The following is a 9,538-nucleotide window of genomic DNA, read 5'->3' as shown; positions in this document are numbered from 1 at the left end:
ACAAAATTTCCTCACTATCCAAGCAGATAACAGTTTAAGACCCATACAAATGCAGATCCTGTAAACCTAGCTTAAGGTGCCTGGCTTATGGAGAGGATCTCTGCATCAGGTGACTTGACTCCCTGAAAAATTTGCATACACATTTCCCAGGGGGAGAAGAGAAAGAATATATAGAAGTAGTCACTGGAAAGAATGAGCACTGGGGCCATGAGACACAGCCCCTTGAGAGCTTATGTCCTTCCTGTTTTTATAAAACACACCTACAGTGTGTCCTGTTAAGGAACAAAGTAATCCTGAGCCCTCACTCATGCCAGTGTGAATGTCACTGCCTCCTACACACTGTCCTGTCGGTGATTGAATGTCGGACTCAGACCGGCAGGGAATCTGAATCGTTTATTCAAAGGAGTGAGCTGGTTTTATACACCTTTCCAAGGCACAGTATTTCCTTATATGGTGTGACCTATCCCGTGCTGCCACATCAGCAACACACTTTCTCAGTGTCCTGTGGGGTGATCACTCACCGTTCCCTTGTCCGTCAGCTCCTGACAGGCTCCTGTCTCTAGGGGTCTGCTGTGTGACACCTCCTCCCCGCAGGGTCCAGTGGAGACAAGCCTCTGTGTGTGCCACCATGTGCCTCTTTGTGCTGCCATGTGCCTCTGCAGGCAGGTTTTAGAGCTCACAACCCAATTCTATCTTACAATTCCCCATAATTCCCCCTTTTCTGTTTTATACAATTAAGAATTATGACAGTGATTGAACAGGTAGAACTTTGAGAAACAATGTAAAGTTGTCTAAAACTTTTACCATCACTCAGAGTCTGCAATTGCTGGAAGGTCCTGTTTCATAGCGAAGACATAGAAAGTCTTTCCCAGGCAAGACTTTGAAGTTTACTTTGAAAGAGGGTCTAGCTTTTCTAAAATCAAATTGGCAAGTCAAAATGACTTGATTACACTTTTAGAGCAGAAACACCTGGGTCTGATGGCATAATCCTGTCAGCCAGGGCTAGGGCTTGGCCAGAGCCTCAAGACATGACTGAGAAGGTTTCCCTAAAATAACTTGTAAAATTGCTTAAAAACTTTATTAGTATCTTGTGATCATTCTGAATGTGACTGAAAAATTAAGAACATGTAAACTTCTTTACAGTCTTTTGTCAGGGCACACCCCATCTCTGCATTCCCCCTTCTCTGTTCTAACAATATGTAACATGAACATTTTTCAGCTTACTAAATTCAGGAAAATGTGTAACATAACATGCAGTTTTCTTACTATAAACAGTAAAATAATACATCTAATACAACAACAAGTGTGCATCAAGTAAAAATAAGCAAGGTAATATCATCAACTGCTTAAATACTTCATCGTTTCACAGAATATATATAAATCTAGGCTTTAGACATTACAATTGTAATAACATTAACTCTCTAAGTGGTTTTAAAGGGTTTCAAAAGGTAACAAGCCTAATTCTTGCTTAAAAAAATAGCTTACAAATTATAATCATTACAGGAGCATCTCTAACAAAAAACAATTAGAACAATGCAGGGTATAAATCCAGGCTTTGGAAGATTACAGTTATTGTGGCAACATTTTGAATAACGAAAACAGAGTTCTGTGGACTAGCTGCAGGAACAATATGCCTAGCTTGCAGCCATTCCAGCACAAGCTGGTGCAAATGCTGTATGCTGCAGCCTCCCCACCTCTGGTGAAGGGGCTACTGGCCCACTTAGTCCTTTTTTCAAGCACAGTATCATCTCTCCAGAGTCCGCAGGTGTTGGGGTTTTAGGAGCTCTCCTGGTTTTTTTTTTTCTGTTAAAGGAATTTCCCCAATACTTGTTGCTAGGAGGACGAATGGCTGGATACTTAAGAAAAACAAAAGAGCTAGCTATAGGATGGGGTGCATCTGGCTACTCTTTTGTTTCACCTGGGTGTTCAGACAGAGAGGGAGGCTGCTTTCTTTCTTTGGGTGCTTTTCCTTCTGCTGGAGAAGCACGGGGATCCCAAAGCCCACCTTCCCTGCCCCGCTCAGAGCCGGGCTGTGGCTGCCTGGCCCTTGCTGTTGCTTCGAGCCTTCGCTACGTTGTAGCCGTGCTCGCCCTGCCTGCCCAGACCTCTGGGGGGTTCCCCATTTGAATACATCTCCTCTGCCACCTGGGATTTGTGTTCGTCCCTGCTGTTCCAGCCTGCTGTTCCCGAGGGTCCGGCCGGACACCAGGATTGGCTGCCCAGGGGTTTGTGAAGCCTTTGTCCCATCCCTTCCCGGGATCCCAGGGCACCGGTGCCGCGTGCTCCCTGAGCTCGCTCCGGAGCGCCCCCTGCAGCCGCGGGGGAACCATCACACCTGCCCTGCTCACCGGGAGCCGCCAGCGCCCCTGCCGGCTGCGAGCGGAACTGCACCCGAGGGGAAAGGGCCTGACAGCCGAGAAGGCTGGGACTGGGTTTGGGATTGCTGTTACTGCCATGGTTATTGCTGTTTGTTTGCCCTGTTATACACATATAGATATATAATAGCAAAGAACTGTTATTCCTATTTCCCACATCTTTGCCTAAAAGCCCCTTGATTTCAAAATTATAATAACTTGGAGGGAAGGGGGGTCACATCTGCCATTCCAAGGGGGGCTCCTGCCTTCCTTAGCAGACACCTGTCTTTCAAACCGAGACAGCAGGGAATGGGAGCCTTGGCTGTAAACAGTGTGGGCCCCTCCGGCTTGCATGGGCCCTGCTGGCTCATGTCTTATGCAGAGAGCCTTCACCACGAGCTGAGTGGAGCCGCAGCCCTGCCAGCTCTCAGTGCTGCTGATCCTGCCCGTCCGTGGTGTGGGGGTGACCGCTAGGCACAGCTGCCGTGTGGCTTTGCCATGTGCTCGCCACTGCTTTCCAGGTCTGCCATGTTCTCGCTGCTGCTTTCTTGCTCCGCCATGTGCTTGCTGGCGTGTCCTCCCTGGTGCCGCGTGCTTGCCACCACAGCACGGCTCTGCCATGTGCTTGCTGGCATGGCTGCTCGCTGGCACTGCGCCCTCATGGTGCTGCATGCTCTCCCCTTGCCACGTCTGCTACCGCCGCTGCACTCTCACAGAAGGCAAACAGAGAGGGAACAGGCTCCCCCCCGGCTCCATCCACTCGCCGCAACCCGGCTCCAGCTGATGCCACATGGCGCGGGGCGGTGCGAGGTTTTTTACGGTACTGTCAGCTTCTCTCCAGGATCAAACGGATCGGGGGATGAGAAGTCATCCTCTAGTTCTTCTCTCACAGCCCCAACAGACTTACGGTTGCTCACTGGAGGCGCAGAAGGGGTCGGCACAGCTGCCGCAGTGGCACAAGCGTCTTTCTTTGTCTGGTCTCTGGGTGCTGCATGAGCCATGAGTGCCTTGTACACTGTCCTCCATGGACACAAAAGCTCCATCAGCGCTGTGTCGCCACGGTTCCACGTTTGTCTAAAGTTCCACAACACGTCTAAAGCATCCCATGTCCGAGGATCAAGTATATTGGTCGTATCTGAAGTTGAATTACAGTTCTTTGCCCAGAACAAGAGTCTGTTAAAATCTGTAGACTCAACTTTCCTGCGATGTTTCTTTAAAATCTGTTTTAACGTCTCTGGAACATTCTGTTGCTGGGATACTCCATCCCCTACATCCCCCATGGCTCACCTACAACTTGTAGGGATTAATCGCTGGCCAGCGTTCCTGCTTCTTGCAGCAACACTTCAGGTCCCACGGAGTTCACTGACAGATGCACAGATAGGTGTATAATAAATTCCTCACACGGGGCACCATTTGTCAGTGATTGAATCTTGGACTCAGACCAGCAGGGAATCTGAATCATTTATTCAACGAGTGGTTTTATACACTTTTCTAAGGCACAGTATTTCCTTACATGGCGTGACCTATCCCGTGTTGCCACATCAGCAACAGACTTTCTTCGATGGGATGATCACTTGCTGTTCCCTTGTCCATCAGCTCCTGGCAGGCTCCTCTCTGTAGGGGTCTGCTGTGTGACACCTCCTCCCCCCAGGGTCCAGTGGAGACAAGCCTCTGTGTGCCACCATGTGCTCCTTTGTGCTGCCATGTACTTTACAGCTCACAACCCAGTTCTACCTTATAATTCCCCATATGCATACACTAAATATTTGAAATTAAAGACTTTGCCAGAGAAAGTAACTGAGCTTGAGAAGGCATGCTTTTCTTACCAACTTGCAATTCTTCATTAGCACATTCAGTCTGGTTTGCATTAATCTCTTGTACAGACTGTTTCTACACAGCAGCTACCCATGGGCACAATGCAGACCTGGTACCACACTCTGACTGCAGGGACCTTCCCTCTGATAAGCTTGCTTCATAGATCCTGAACAAAGATACAAGCAAACAAGGTTTTCCCAACACTTACTAAGTTCTGAAAAATCCTTTCTGTTTTTCTTACAATTATATGAAATGAAATCTAAACTTGATAGATAAGCACTGGCACAGATTTGACACAGCAATTGAATCAGCAGCATGGTCTTAAATTCCTTTGATTTAAAACTTGGAGTAGTCTTCTTGCCTGAAACATTTCTCTGAGCAAAGCAAGATGAAAAATACTGAATGTAGCAGCACTCTGCCAGGATGGCACTGGGTGACTCTGACAATTCTCATTTTGCAAGTGCTGTTTTGTAACATTTTTCATGTGTTTGCAACTAGACCAGAAGCTGCCTGAGAAACTGAACTGCTGTTTGTGGCTCTTTCCCCAGTCACCTTAGGAAGAGTTGGGGTGGAGGTGATGGGTATGGCAGCCTCCTGTAGGACAGGGAGCCAGCCGAGTGCCCCTCAAGGACAGCAAAGGAACTCAGTGTCTCCAGCAACCCTTACTTGAGGGCTAGTGCCTAAAAACGGAAGGGAGAATACTCTTGCAACATTATTTCACAACCTTCATTTTAATTAAGAACTGACTCTTGCTTTTTTTTCCAAAGCGATCTTAAAAAATAGCACGGGGCTTACCAACTGCGAGAAATACAGGTGCCCTAACTCCTTACAAATTAAATTTCATACTGCCTCACCTAGCTCTACAATTTTTTATGTACTTATGAAAATTTCTCCTGTGCAGCATTATTTTCTCCATAAAAAAACAGTTGTTAATGCCAATTAAAAGGCTCAAGCGAGAAAAGATGAAATTAAAAATTCCTGATTTTATCTTCTCGCAGAAGGTTTTCATGCTCCTTGGAAATGTCTTTTAAAACTAAAAGCAGTACCATTCTTCATTTCAAATGAAAATGTAATATTCCCTAAAACAGGGGGTGGTTTTTATTAAAATTGCAGGATAGAGCTTTTTGACAGGCAACTTCAAAATTCTGTATGTTAGATTCAGTTGTAAATGAGCACAGGAGGGGAATACTTTGGGCTGAATGCTTCTGGGTTGATGGAGGGATGTAATTTCAACTCACTGAGCCTGATACTCTTCCCAGTGGAGTCAAGCAAAAAAAAAAATCCCATTGATTTAAAGTGGGACTAAATTAAGTGCTTAGTTTTAAAAGGAGTTGCCAAGTGGCAAGTCTATCAGTCAGTCAGTACAGGAGATGCCTTTTAACTTTAGAAAATTGAGTTTTTCTGTATCTAAAAGTAATTTGTATTTAAATTAACTCAGGGCATGCCTGAGCTTTGCTGCCAACTGCATGTGTCTGAAGTATAATGAAATTACACTACTTACATATATTACACAATTTACTTTTCTATGTATCACACATACTATACTGCACTGTGTTACACTGAGAAATTACTGAATTACAAAAGCAGCATCTCAAACCCTAGGAAATGCCAGAAGTAAGTTAAACCATGTGCCTAATTCAGCTTTCCTGTGAATATACCTCAAAAATGTGCTCCAATGACACGATCACTCTATGATTCATCTGAGAAGTCCTTTATCATTCCATTCAAAGAATGAACAGTACCTGACTGAGAATCCTCTCTACTCTACATGTGGTCCCATCCCTTATTTCTTAAATAATACTCATACCTCATTCTGAAGGCTAAGCATTAATTTTCTTAGGAGGGATTTTTTAAAATAAATCAATATCTGAAAACTAATTTCAAGGAGTTTATGTTTATATTTGCATATATAAGCATAAACATAAACAATATGACCCAGGTCTATTATTCCTCTTTTGCAGCTAATGGATTACAAATGTCCTCCAATCTGTGCTACCTAAATAAATGAATGCCTGATTTTTTTTTTTCCAGACAACTTTGCGTTTTGAAGCATTTCCTTTATTCAAAGCAGAATGTGCATAAGCTTTGGTGAAAATTGTTAATTCCCAGCACTTTTTTCAGGGTAAGTCCTGGGTTCAAACTCAAGCCTACACAAAATGGAGAACATATAAATGGTTTATCTCACATGGCTTATATTGCATGGAACCTCGGTAGAGACAGGGACAGAGTTGAGTTCTCTGAACACACTCTGCAGGCTGACGGCAACCTGTATGTGATCTTCACTCTGCTGGTCTTTCTCACTGTGCAGAGTACAACTGATGCTGCAAAATAGTAAGGATTATCCAGACAACAACCTTCCTGAAAGACCTTAAGTTGACTAGGACAATGTTTTACATCATGTGCACTTAATCAGGCAGGGAAACAGGGCAAAAAGTTCTTTGATAATGTCTCATGATGTGTCTTGATATACTAGTTACACGGGCAACTTTAATTATTAATTTTTTTTTAAATTTTCAGATTTTTTACTACATTATTAATCTTAGTATTGCTTAATACAGAGATTTTTATGCACACAATTTCGTAAATTGATCTCCTCTACCCAAGAAAAAAGCATATGATGGAACATGAGGCCACACTGACACCCACTGTGCTGCCTGACTGGGCCTGCATTATGGCATCTCATTCAGCCCCAAAATCAAGTTTTCAACTGCCCATGAGACCACTGAGCAAAGTAATGATGGAAACAAAACATTGCTGTCCTCACCACCAGCAGAACGGAAGTGACCCATTTTCTGCCTGCTCATGATGGCTATTTAGAAACAGCAAAAGGCCTTGGATGCTTTGGAAGCCCAAAGTATAACTAGGCACTGGAGGAAAAGGCTTTTGTAGCCACAGCGCTTTCTCTCTTCACCATTTTCTTACCTTCCTGTTCCTCTTCAAATATCTCTGACATCCACCTTCTTGTAGCTGCCAGGCATGACATCAAACTTGTGTTCCAGGCTGCTGCTCCTCTTCTCCAATGGCCAGGTCTAAAGAGCTTCTTTGCTCAGCTTCTAGTCTGAGAGGTTCAGCCCCCTCAGAACGAAGGGGAAAAAGTATTATGGACAAAGCCTCCCTTAGCTGCTGCTGACTAAGGTTAGAATCAAGATTGCCTGGAGCAAAGAGGAGTTACAGAAAATATATCTGTCAAAATTGAGCACAGCAGGGCCCAGAGAAACTTGAGTATAACTTGGAAATAGATGGACAAATTTTCACAGGCAGTGCAGAAAGCATATCTAAGGTTGTAAAAGATGAGTCTGCCAAATACTAAGTCCTTTCTCCAAATATGAAAGAACAAAAGATTTCCAGCCAAATTGTTTACAGAATTTAAAAAGAAAACTCCCTTTTAAAATTTTTTTATTAATTCGTTTTGAGAAATAGCTGAACAATTCTCACTTAAGCTTCCCAGAAGAATTCAGGTTGGAGCAGACAACCAGCATGGAAGATGCTAGCTGGAATGGTGAAGGTCTGGCAAAATCATCAGGTAGTGCCAACCAGACCTTGTAATTCACCAAAAAAGATACCTGTGCCTCACCAAGTAATATAGGTATTTTCAGTGCAGGCACTGAAATTAATCAACTAAATTAATCAACTGAAACATTCTCAGCTGATTAAAGCTTTCTAAAACCAAACCAATTTTATTCTCAACGTATTTTTTTTTTTTTTTTTCAGGTTCTGTTGGTACTTGTCTTGAATGTTTCATCACCACACAATTCTTCTATTGATCTCTCTAAGCCAAGTCTTACAAGACTTATAAATCAAGCATACAGTGCAATTGGACCCTGAAACAGCGAAAATCTAGAGGACATGCACAAATCATAGGGGTAACTCTCTTCTGCAAGTATCACAAAAGAAAAGGAATAGGAATCAAACATCTAATAATTTTAGCATGCTGCTAATTTCTAACTATAAACCCTACAATTTGAACAGAAATATTATTCACACTCCCCTTGCTGGTGATTCTACATAGATATATTCCCCCGATGGGTTCATTCCAGTTTTCATAGCACTCAGCACTTTAACAAAAAACAGTACCTCAGTGGATCTTCCTGCAGATATCCAACAAGCATAATAGATACTTATTACTTCTCAACACAAAAACTGTGATGCATCGAAAAAAATTTACATGAATCACATGAAACAAAGGCATTTAACATTATGATACAGAGCAAATTTGCTTTCTTTCACATTTATTTAAATCATTATATTTCCTTTGGTGCTTCCATAATCCCACACAATATACATTCACATTACCGTAGAGTACATTTGGATCCCAGACTACACCACTCAGTAGTCAGTCAGTCATAAATGGTCAATGTACATGTTCCAAATACAGTTAATGCTGTAGCTCTTGTTACAGTGAAGCAAGCATTAGGGAGTTCAGGCTCCCTACATCATAAACTCATAAGACTATGCTGAGCTGGAAGAGACTCATCAGGATCATCAAGTCCAACTCCTGACCCTGTGCAGGAATCCCCAAGAGTCACACTGTATGCCTGAGAGCACTGTCCAAATGTTCCTTGAACTCTGTCAGGCTTACTGCTGGGACCACTTCCCTCAGGAGCCTGTTCCAGTGCCCAAAAACCCTATGGGTGAAGAACCTTTTCCTAATATCTGACCTAAACCTCCCCTGACACAACTTCAGGCCATTCCCTTGGGTCATGTCACTGGTCACCAGAGAGACCAGTGCCTGCCCCTCCTCTTCCCCTCATGAGGATATTGAAGACCATAGCAAGGTTCCCCCTCAGTTTCTCCAGGCTGAACAGAACAAGTGACCTCAGCTGTTCCTCACAAGGCTTCCCCTCCACACCCTTCAACATCCTCAGGGCCCTCCTTTGGATGTTCTCTGTTAATGTCTTACATTGTGGCACCCAAAGCTGCCCCAGCACTGGAGGTGAGGCTGCCCCAGTGCAGAGCAGAGGGGACAATCCCCTCCCTTGCCCGGCTGGCCATGCTGTGCCTGATGCCCCCCAGGACGTGCTTGGCCCTCCTGGCTGCCAGGGCACTGCTGGCTCATGTTCAACTTGCCACTGACCAGGACCCCCAGGGCCCTTTCCATGGCACTGCTCTCCAGCCTCTCATTCCCCAGTCTGTCCATACATCCAGGGCTGCCCCATGCCAGGTGCAGAATCTGGCACTAGCCCTTGTTGAACTTCATATGATTGGTGACTGCCTATCCCTCTGATTTGTCCATGTCTCTCTGTGGGGCTTCTCTGCCTTTAAGGAAGTCCACAGTTACTTCCAACACAGTCTCATCATCAAACTTAGTATCCCTTCGAGTCCTGTATCCAAGTGGTTTATGAAGACAGTGAAGAGCACAGGGCCTAAGA

This window comes from Aphelocoma coerulescens (assembly GCF_041296385.1).
Source record: "Aphelocoma coerulescens isolate FSJ_1873_10779 chromosome Z unlocalized genomic scaffold, UR_Acoe_1.0 ChrZ, whole genome shotgun sequence".
NCBI lineage: Eukaryota > Metazoa > Chordata > Aves > Passeriformes > Corvidae > Aphelocoma > Aphelocoma coerulescens.
This window is presented reverse-complemented; position numbering follows the sequence as displayed.